Source organism: Elephantulus edwardii, unplaced genomic scaffold (assembly GCF_000299155.1).
Source record: "Elephantulus edwardii isolate Elephantulus edwardi_28Jun2011 unplaced genomic scaffold, EleEdw1.0 scaffold00106, whole genome shotgun sequence".
Classification (NCBI taxonomy): domain Eukaryota; kingdom Metazoa; phylum Chordata; class Mammalia; order Macroscelidea; family Macroscelididae; genus Elephantulus; species Elephantulus edwardii.
Window position 1 is genome coordinate 8,412,708 of NW_006399856.1, and position 10,584 is coordinate 8,423,291.

The 10,584-nt window shown below is 37.5% G+C and overlaps 1 protein-coding gene across 4 annotated transcripts in view; it reads left to right on the forward strand.

The window, feature by feature from the left end:
* The window catches only part of ERBB4 (v-erb-b2 avian erythroblastic leukemia viral oncogene homolog 4), a 1,418,810-nt gene that overhangs the window by 224,785 nt on the left and 1,183,441 nt on the right, over positions 1 to 10,584 (forward strand). The window lies entirely within an intron of this gene.

Here is a 10,584-nt window from a genome sequence, read left to right on the forward strand (position 1 = left end):
GCGCATCGTCTTTGCATATGGATTAAGCTTCAACATGATTCTTAGATTTTTCAGTGGGTTCTTCTTCAAGACTCTGCAATGAATCTTCTTGCGTGGTGCTCGGAGGGCCCTCTGAATCTCTGGGCTTTTCAAGATTCTGCTGAGGTCTGTATTCATCATCGTGTGCACGGGAAGGTTGTAGTTGCTCTTGAGGGAAGCAGCTTTCCGCCAAGTGTCAGGCCATGTCTTTTAAATCACTTGCTATGCTGTAGAGAGCTGGACAGTGAAAAGGATGACAAAAGAAGAATTGATGCCTTTGAACTGTGATGTTGGAAAAGAGTACTGAATAGCTCCTGGAATGCCAAAGAACAAGCAGTCTTGGAGAAGATGCAGCCAGAGTGCTTCTTGGAGACAAAGATGATGGAACTTTGGGCATATTGCTAATAAAAGCTGTTCATTGGAGAAGGGCATCATCCTGGGGAAGGTGGAGAGACTGTGAAAGAGAGATGACCCTCAACCAGGTGGGTTGACAAGTGACTGCATCAGTAAGTGCAGATGTGTCGGAGATTGTGAGGATGACGCAGGAAAGGACAAGGTTCAGATCTGTTGTTCATAGGGTCACTACGCGTTGTGCGTGACTCAGCGGCACTTAACAACTGCTAAAACAGCCAACAAGTACATTCTAACTAACAATATGACAGTACTATAGGAATAGAAATTATGTATTTTCTTCTTCAGCGTAGAATTACTAGGCCCCTATTTTGAGCCAGACATTGTTCTATCCCTAGAAATATAGCAGTTGAGAAAATACCAATCATGTTTTATGCTCTAGAGAGTATATTGAAATGGTACAAAGAAAACTTTTCTTGTCAGTTACCTGAGATACAGACATTCAGTGAGCACAGCATAAATATGACAGGGAGAGATATTGGAGAGATTGAGATTTATTGATGTTAAGAGTGAATTGGACTCTTGTTAATGTTTCCAAAAACTTATTCAGAAAAGCTTGAATATGAATCCTTAAATCATCCATTAGCTTTCCTCTTTGTTTTCAGTATCTGACAGATTGGAAGCAAGAATAATTGTAATAGAATTAAGTTATTTAAAAGAAGGAGCCACCTTGAATGTAGCATCAGATCTACTGTGTTTCAATTTTCGTGCACATAACTGTGGGAATATTTGAATAATAATATGGCCCATTTAGGGGCTGTGACTCTAATGGGTTTATGTAATAGGTAGCTTGGTTGAATTAATCCTTAACTGTTAGGAGTTCAAGTAGCAAATCCAATATGGTTGTGTGTGGTCTTGAGTTGATTTTAGCAGATAAAAATTCTATGACCTGGAGTAGACTTGTCCTTTACGATTTTGTAGGCTCTTTATAAGATCAGTTCCCTTCTCTCCGGGAGTAACTGGTATGTTAGAACCACTGATGCTTTGGTGGCATCCACAGGGCTCCTTGAATTCAGTATGTTGTTGTTGTTATGTGCTGTTGAGTTGCTTGTAACTTACAGCGACCCCGTGTAAAACAGCTCTGAACCTTGCTTTTCTTGAGCCAAACTTACTGTCTCTGACACACCAACCCTCATTACCCTGGTCACTGAGTCAATCCATTTCATCCAGGGTCTGTCTTGTACTGTCACTCCACCCTATAGTATTGAAATAATGAAATCAAGCCCAGCCCCTTTTTGGTAAATTCTTACTCATAATGATCTTACATGATTCAGTAGTAGCAGATGATAGGGCTTTCCATGTCCTAACTCTTTATGGAGTCAGGCCTCTGCATCTTCCTCCGGAGAAGCTCCTGGAAGGTGTGTAATTCTGACTTCTCAGTGTGCAGACAGGCACCCTGTATCACTGTGGTTCCATTTGAACCCACAGTTACTGATTTCATGATGCTAGTCCACGAATAAATTGCATCACAATGATCATACGAGCTTTTAAAACTGGGATTCTGCTTCAGTAGAAGTATCCATTTTCTGAGAAGCAGTATAAGTAAAAGGCATCCAGATAGTTCTTTTGTGTGATAGGTGTTGAAACTGTCACGAGATTTAGTTATTACCACCCAGATTCAGGAATTGTAGCTCAAGTAATAAATGAATAGGGCTAGTTGGTGGAACTCCCAGTCAGAACCCATGGCTATTTCTCAGCCAAGAGTTCTGCAGAATTGAGCAGGGAACCTAATCAACATTTAATATTTAGATTCTGAATTTGTAAGTGAACTCTTATAGAGGTATAGATTTGTGTCTCTTCATTTTAATTACCATAACCAATTTTGTCTGGGGATTTTTATATTTTTTAAAATCCAAGAGATCTAGAGTCCCGATATTCGTTCTGTTTCTGCTCATCGGTATCCTACACTCCCTTCATTTCTTTCTCTTTCTCCACACTGACACCCTCTTCCTTAATAAAAACAAACAGAAACATTAACTACTTTCCTTTTACTGGTTTTCCCCCCTTGGAAATCACCACAGTGAAAACCTACTTTCTGTTATTATTCTGAGATATCTCTATATCTGTCTTTCTATCTATCATCTATCTATCATCAATATATCTATCTATCTATCCATAATCTATCTTCTATTTAAACTAAATTTTATATACACAAGTATATAACAGATATGTGTGTATGTATGTATATAATTTATTGATACAGATACATATATTTTACTTTAAATTGGGGCTTTAAAAGTCATGATCTAAGAGTCCACCAGCCTCTGGACCTGAAGTTCTAACCTGTTTTCTAACCCAGAGAAAAAGGAAACTCATTTTGTCCCCCTGTCTGGTTGTAGGAATAATTCCAGTTATTAGGAAAGGGTTCCTACTAATAAAAAAAATAATATAAGAAAGCAAAAGTGATGTTAATTAACTGCTGAGAAGAAAATAGGACGGAAAAAAATAAATTTAGAATTGTCTATATTTGGTTTGAAATAAGAACAGAGAAATAAGAACAGAACTGCCTTCAAATTTATGAAGGCATAGTTCTCAGAAAAGTTTTAAAGTCTTCTCTGAAGAGCCAAACTATGCTTATATTTATTAATTAATTGGTCTGGAGAATACCATAGATAGTTCAGCCTTAATTAGTATTTGGTTAATTTGAAGTAAGAACAGGGTAGATACATGATTTGGGTGGGCCTTCCGAGGAATTTGCCAATGGAATATGTAGTTATTTGTACCTTAACACTAGATTAGAATCTGTTCTTCAGAGTAAAACTCTTATTAGTCAAATAAATGCTTATTTACACTAATTGTGGGTATGGTCCTATGCAAAATTGGCAATATTATGCCATCAGAGAGTATGTGTAAGCAACAAAAGTGGATTTGGATGAAAAATATCTAGATTCCTCTGAAAGGATTAAGCTCTCCTCAGTCATTGATATGAATTTGATTTTTTCTAATAAGATTATCTCTGACCACAATGTATGATAGGAAGATATCCAAGGAAGATATAGGAAGGATATAGGAAGATAGGAAGATACGCAAAGTTGGTTGGGTTGGTTTTTTGTTTTTTTTTGTTGTTTTTGTTTGTTTTTATACTAGCTTATTTAAAAAATTCAAATACTTTGTTTTGAAGAACATATTTTTCTAATTTCCCTCATATCCCAACCTATCAAATTGAACAACTCCGTGATTAATTACCTTCCCTTAGTTTTCATTCTTTGAGCTCCGGTTTTTAAAGTAAAAAAAAAAATGAAGAGAAGGGACTAAGTTCTTTCTAATTTTATTTAATAATCTAGGAAATTATAGTCACATATTTTTATTTGTGTATGTACAGATCTACATGATTTGCAAGATTCCCTTGAATCTTTGAATCTTTGCCAAGAACTGTCAGAATTAAGAAATTATAGGATTATTTCAACCAATAACTAGTTTTAGGATTGTAGATATATCTGGTAAAATATTAACAGTCGATGAGTAAGGTCTTTTCAAAATTTAAATAGATATTTTTATTGTTTAAATAGAAGAAAAATCCGAGTAACTAGTTTCAAAAATTTAAACAAGTATCATCCAAGCTTTAGAGTATAAAAAATATTGCCTTTGCTAGATATAGAGAAATAGATGTGTCTTTTTATCTTTGTAGAAATAGATATGTCTTTTTATCTTTATAGTTGTATATCTGTTTTCCTTACTAAACTTTAAGATTCTAAGAATCAAAGCCACGTTAGGAGATTAGCTTTAAAAGATATGTTTCCTTTAATATTTATTTTCTATTCATGGGCATTTTTATTCAAAATAGAAGGAAAGAAATAAGGAAGAAGGGGACACTGTCCATTTGCCATTTCTTTGGAATTGGTAAGTATTCCTATTTAAAAAAAATTGTCTCATTTTCCAAGGATCAAGATACAAACCTCAACAACTTGATACAATCGGATGTTATTGGTGTTTGTTGTCAGATTAACTTGATTTTGGATGACCCTGCTCTGTGTCCAGATTAGACCACTGTGATCATAACATTTTCAATGACTAATTTTTAGAGGTAAATTACCATCCTTTCTCCCCTTAGCCTGTTTTAGTGTGTATGCACTGCTGAGACTTGCTGAGTGTTATAACAACGTGAAGCTTGCAAGCCTCTGGTGGTGGATGTACATGTGTTCGGTTGGTTGGAAATTGGATCTAGGTCTTGTTAGACATTGGAGATTATGAGGATGGTACAGGATAGGACAAGATTCACAGTCATTACTCATAAAATGAGTTGTAGTTGACTTGATGGCATGAACAAACAAAACACTTGTGCATGAGAAACAGGAAAGCTATTACTAAGTTACTGTTATTCTCAATAATATGATAAACTTTAAGTCATTGCTATTGAGTTGGAATCAAGTCAATACTGACCCTTTGCTGGATTTTTGAGGCTGTAAATCACACACAGGAGATGTGTTCTTGTTCTCCAGCAAAGCCACAGGTGAATTGGCACAGCTAGAGAGACAGAGCCTTTGGGTGAGCACTGCACCTCCCTGCAAACTACATCTCCCAGAGCTACCTCAGTAATATAGTAGGAATTCTAATATTGTGGAAAAGGCAAAGTTTTCTTTAAGCTTGGAATCACTTCAAATACTTACACAAAAAGGAATATCACAGATTCAGCCCAATCCCTAAATTTGAGCGTACCCTAGTGTTAAGAAGCCATGCTGCAATCCCAAGGGCACTTGGTTCCAATCCACCAGCTAGCTGCTTTATGGGAAGAGAATGGAAATTCCCTTTCTGTGCCACTTATAGCCTCTGAACACTTGCTGGAGGGTCAGCTATGGGTCAGTTGTGCGTCAATGCTATGCAACAGTAATGAACCCAGTGAAACTTTATTGACTTGTGAAAGGTCACACAATGGATGTTAATGAACAAGCCAAAGCTTGCTATCTCCAAATATATTAATGAAGATCATATAACAGAAGGTAGTTGAAACAAATAAAGCTGTGATCTTGTAATACTAATTAATGGATTTGCCTTATCCTAAAAGGACTCACAATACTTGGGGCCTCTTTTTTGGGAAAGGTCATTTTCAAGGGTTTTGAATTAATTTGATAACAAAATAAACAGTATGCCTTTCTCAAAAGTAGATGATATTAAATTAAGAAAATCACTAAATAGATTAGAGCAAATTCTAGTTACATGTTTATTTCACAGGATTTTTTTTTTTATTTTTTAATGATGCATGTTCAAATGTTCCCTAAACTAGCTGTATCAAGATCTCTGGCAGTGGGGCCTATTCACTTATATTCTTTACAATTATTCCAACTTAATATAGTAGTATTTTTCTATTTGAAAAGCACTGAATTCGGTGATTAAAAAACAGATGACTAAAATGCTCTCAAACAACAGATGCTACTGGTACACACATATGCAATATATAGCCATGCAGATATTGTTGTTATGTGCTGTCGAGTCCTGTGAATCATACAACAATAGCTCTGAAACCTGTGCTATGCAGAGCCAATCTCAATTTCTGATACATCTACTTCTGTTACCCCCACTAATGTGTCAATCCACCTCCTAGGTTTTCCTCTCTTGCTTTGTCTCTCCAAACAGAGCTTCAAAATCCTTGCTTTCAAAGACTTACTTGGTTTCATCCTCTCCAAGACAAGCCTGTTTGTTCTCTTGGCCGTCCATGGTATGTTCAGTACTCTTCTCCAGCACAACTCAACGGCATCAATTCTTCCCTCATCTTTAGTCATTGTCCAGCTGTCTGATGCATAGCAAGTAACTGCAAAGTCTGTGCCTTGGATTAGGCGTACCTTGGTCTCTAGATTGAGATCATTATTCGTTAGCACTCTGGAGAGTTCTCTGAGAGCCCATTTTCCTTATCCATTTCATTTGTTCATTTCTTCACTGCTTGTGCCAAGAGGTTTGATTGTGGAGCCAAACAAGCTGAAATAGTCAACAATCTCATTCTCTTCGCTATCACAATGCAGCCAGTTGGCTCAGTGGTGAGAATCTTTTGTCTTCTTGACGTTGAATTTCAATCCATATAGAAGACTGTAGTCCTCGACCTCCTGCAGCAAATGTTTCAAGTCCTCCTCAGTTTCCACATGCAAGGTTGTATCATCTGCAAAATGTAGATTGTTGATAATTCTTCCTTCAATCTTAATGCCACATTCCTCCATGTTAGCCAAAGTTTATTGTGATTCACACAGTTAAATGCTTTTGCATAGTCAGTAAAACACAGAAAGGCATTCCTCTGGGACTGTCTGCTTTCAGCTAAGATCCATCTGACATTGACTTTGATGTTGCTCCTGTCATGGCCACTTCTACCAGCTTGTATTTCTGGTAGTTCTTGGTGATGTACTATTCCAGTCATTTTGTTGTTTAATTTTTTAATAATCTTCAGAAGACTTTTGCTTGCGTTTGTTATTAGTGATACTGTTCAATAGTTTCCTCATTCTGTGGGATCACTTTTTTTTTTAATGGAGAATGAATAATGGATCTCTTCTAGTCAGTTACCAGGTGGTTGTCCTCCAGATTTCTTCGCACAACATGGTAAGCATGTTTCGGGCAGCATCCATTGGTTAAAATATATCAATTGATATTCCATCAGTTCATGGGGTGTTACTTTTTGCCGGTTCCTTCTGAGGATCTTGAGCTTCTTTAATCACCATTGCCTGCCGATATATGTCATTTTATGGAATTCTTCTGTGTCTTTTTCTGGTTCTTTTCGGTATAGTGACCCTGTGTCTCTTCCATCTTCTGTTGATACTTCCTGGATCATTCAGTATTCTTCTCATAGCATCCATATATATGACAACTTGAGGCTTGGGTTTGTTCTTCAGTTCATTCAGCTTAAGAAATGCCAAGTGAGTTTGCCTCTTTTGATTTTCTGACTGCAGCTCTTTGCCCATTTCATCATAATACTTCACTTTGTCTTTACAAGCCACCTTTTGAAATCTTCTATTCAGCTCCTAATTTCCTGATTCCCCACCCCCACCCCTTCACTTTGGCTTCTCAGTGTTCTAGTTCAATATTCAGTGTCTCATCTGACATCCATCTCAGGCGTTTCTTCCTCCATTGTCTTTGTGATGATCTTTTGTAATCTTCATGGACAGTATTCTTGATATCCTCCCACAGCTCATCTGTGGTCTTCATGCATTAATGTTTAAGGCCTCAAACTTGCACTTGAAGGAGTTTTGAAACTCAAGTGATACAGACTCAGTGACAAATTTTGGTTCTTTGGATTTGGATTCATTTTCTTTAACATCAGCTTGAACTTGCAAAGGAGAATTGGATGGGCTGTTCCACGATCAGGAGTTGGCCTAGTTTTTACAGCTGATTTAGAGCCTCTCTAATGATTCTTTCCACAGATATAATCAATGTAATTCCTGTGTAGACCATTAGGTGAGTGCCTTGTGTATATAGTCACCATTTGTGTTTCTTATAAAAGGTATTTTGCAATAAAGAAATCACTGAACAAAATTCTATCATCAGCCTAATTTCTGTTATCAAAATCATGCTTTCCTCATACTAATCCTTCATCCTTGTTCCCAACTTTGAGGTTCCAGACACCCATGATTACTAATGCATCTTGGTCACAAGTTCAGTTTATTTCTGACTAACTTAATAGAGTTCTTCTACTTCCTCTTCCATGTCTCTGGTCATTGGTACATATAAAGAATGGCAATGGTATTAATAGGTCTTTCTTGAAAGTGTATGGATACTATCCTGTTGCTTACAACATTGTATTGCAAGATTCATCTAGAAATGGTTTTCAACTATGAATACAACCCCAATTCTGTTTATATTTTCATTTCTTGTGTAGTAAATAATGTGGTGGTCTGAATCAAAATGATCAATGCCAGTCCATCTCATACTGCTAGTGCAAAGTATGTCAATATTAATATGTTATATTTCTTTCTTTAACAACACCCACTTTTTCTACATTCATACTTCTCACATTCCATGTTCTAGTCACCAGTGTCTGCTTGCAACTGTTCATTTTCCTTTGCATTTCCCAACACACACACACACACACACACACAGAGAGAGAGAGAGAGAGAATATATTTAGTATATATTTAGTATATATTTGAGTATACCCAGAGAGCTCTGGTGGCTTTGTGGTAATGAGTTGTGTTACTAACACAAAGGTATGTACTTTGAAGCTACCACCTGGTCCAAGGAGGTGTGTTATCTCCTCCTGCGCAATTTAATGCCTGGGAAAAGCCACTGGAGGGTTCTGACTCAACAGTAAGTAATAACATAATTTCAAAGCTCTAAGAGTTAACTTTAAGTGCTAGATAAGGAAAAAGAAAAATATAAAAAGAGCTATATAAGGGAGGGGAAGGCCACAGATACAATTTGTTATATCTACAGAATTGATTACAAATTGCTCTGGTGGTCTAGCATAGGGAGTTACATTTTGAAGCCCAAAGGTATAGTGTTCATATCCTCTGGTAGCTTCTTGGGAGAAAGATGGACAATCCCTTCCCTTGGTATTAGTTACAGCCTTGGAAACTCACTAGAGAATCAGCTATGAATTAGTTGCAATTAGATGGCAATGAATTTTTGAGATAAAATTGTTTGGATTCGTATGGCACATGGTTCAAATCCACCAGCTTCTCTGAGGGAAAAGGATGGGACATCTCCTCCCATGAAATTCACTCCCATGATTCTCACCACTGAGCCAATTGGCAGCATCAGTATGGATGGTGAAGAGATTGAGATAGTTAGCAGTTTTAGTTTGCTTGGCTCCACAGTCAACACTCTTGGTAACAGCATCCAGGAAATCAGGAGATGAATTGCACTGGCAAAGTCAGCTGTGAGGGACCTCTCAAGAGTACTGAAGTGCAATGATGTCAGGCTGGAGACTAAGGTGCGCCTGATTCAGGCTATAGTTTTTGTAGTTACATGCTATGCATCGGAGAGTAGGACAGTGAATAGGGATGATAGAAAGAGAATTGATGTGTTTGAGCTGTGGTGCTGGAGAAGAGTGTTGAATATACCATGGACTGCTAGAAGAACAAACAGGTTTGTCCTGGAGAGGGTGAAGCCAGGATGTTCCCTGAAGTCAAGGATTCTGAAGCTTCGTCTGACATACTTTGGGCATGTTGCAAGGAGGGACTGGTCCTTGGAGAGGGACATCATGTTTGAGAGAGTGGAGGGACGGCACAGGAGAGGAAGACCCTTGATGAGATGGATCAGTTCTGTGAATGAAGTGGTGGGAATGAGTGTGTTTGAGATGGTGAGGTTGGCACAGGATAGAACGGCATTTAGGGCTCTTGTACATAGGGTCGCTGTGAGTCGCAAACGACTTGATGCGACATAATAACAACAACAGCACCCACCCAGAGGGTCAGCTATGGTTGTCTCTGACTCTACAGTACAACAAAACCAAAGATATCAAAAGTCATGTAGGCTCAAATCTTTAAAAGAAAATACTGCCTTATTGTCATAAAGTCTATGCACACCTGCTTATGTCCTTTAAATAATCTCTAGATTACGTACATTGTCTAGCACTATGTAAATGGAACTTTAAGCTTCTTTAGCCTTTGGTTAATGGCTTTGACCATTTATTTAATTTTTTAGGAGCTGCTTTTATTTTCCTGAATATTGTCTGTCTGTAGTTGCTCAAAACCTTGGATGTAGAAACTTTGTTTGCTTGGGTTGACTGTACTCTAAATTTTAGTACTCTCCCAAAGGATAAATCATCCTGTTACTCAAGCAAGGACACTTCAAAACTTAATTTGTAGCTCTGGTACCTCACTGGTAAGAAACTGTGCTGCAACCCTGAAGGTTTGGGACTCAAATCCAGTAGCTGCTATGTGAAAGATGAACAGTCTCCTTCCCTGTGATTAAAAACATGCTGGAGAGTCAGCTATGAGTCATTTCTGACTCAGTGGGACACAACAGAATTCCTAAGAGATTACTCCAGTTTGCAGATGGCAAAACCAGAATGCTCTTCACAGAGCTCTGAGTTACTCTCTCATTAATGAGTTGCCTACTACCCTTATCGTGAAATAACAAGTTCTCGGGTAACAAAAGTGATTTTAAATGAAATTAGTCTTCTGTGTAATGGCTTCCTCATCCAAAAATATTCACTAAAATAGATACAAATATTTGTGATTATTCACAAATCAACATTCTTGGCATCAGCATATAGGAAATCAAAAGACAAATTTTATTA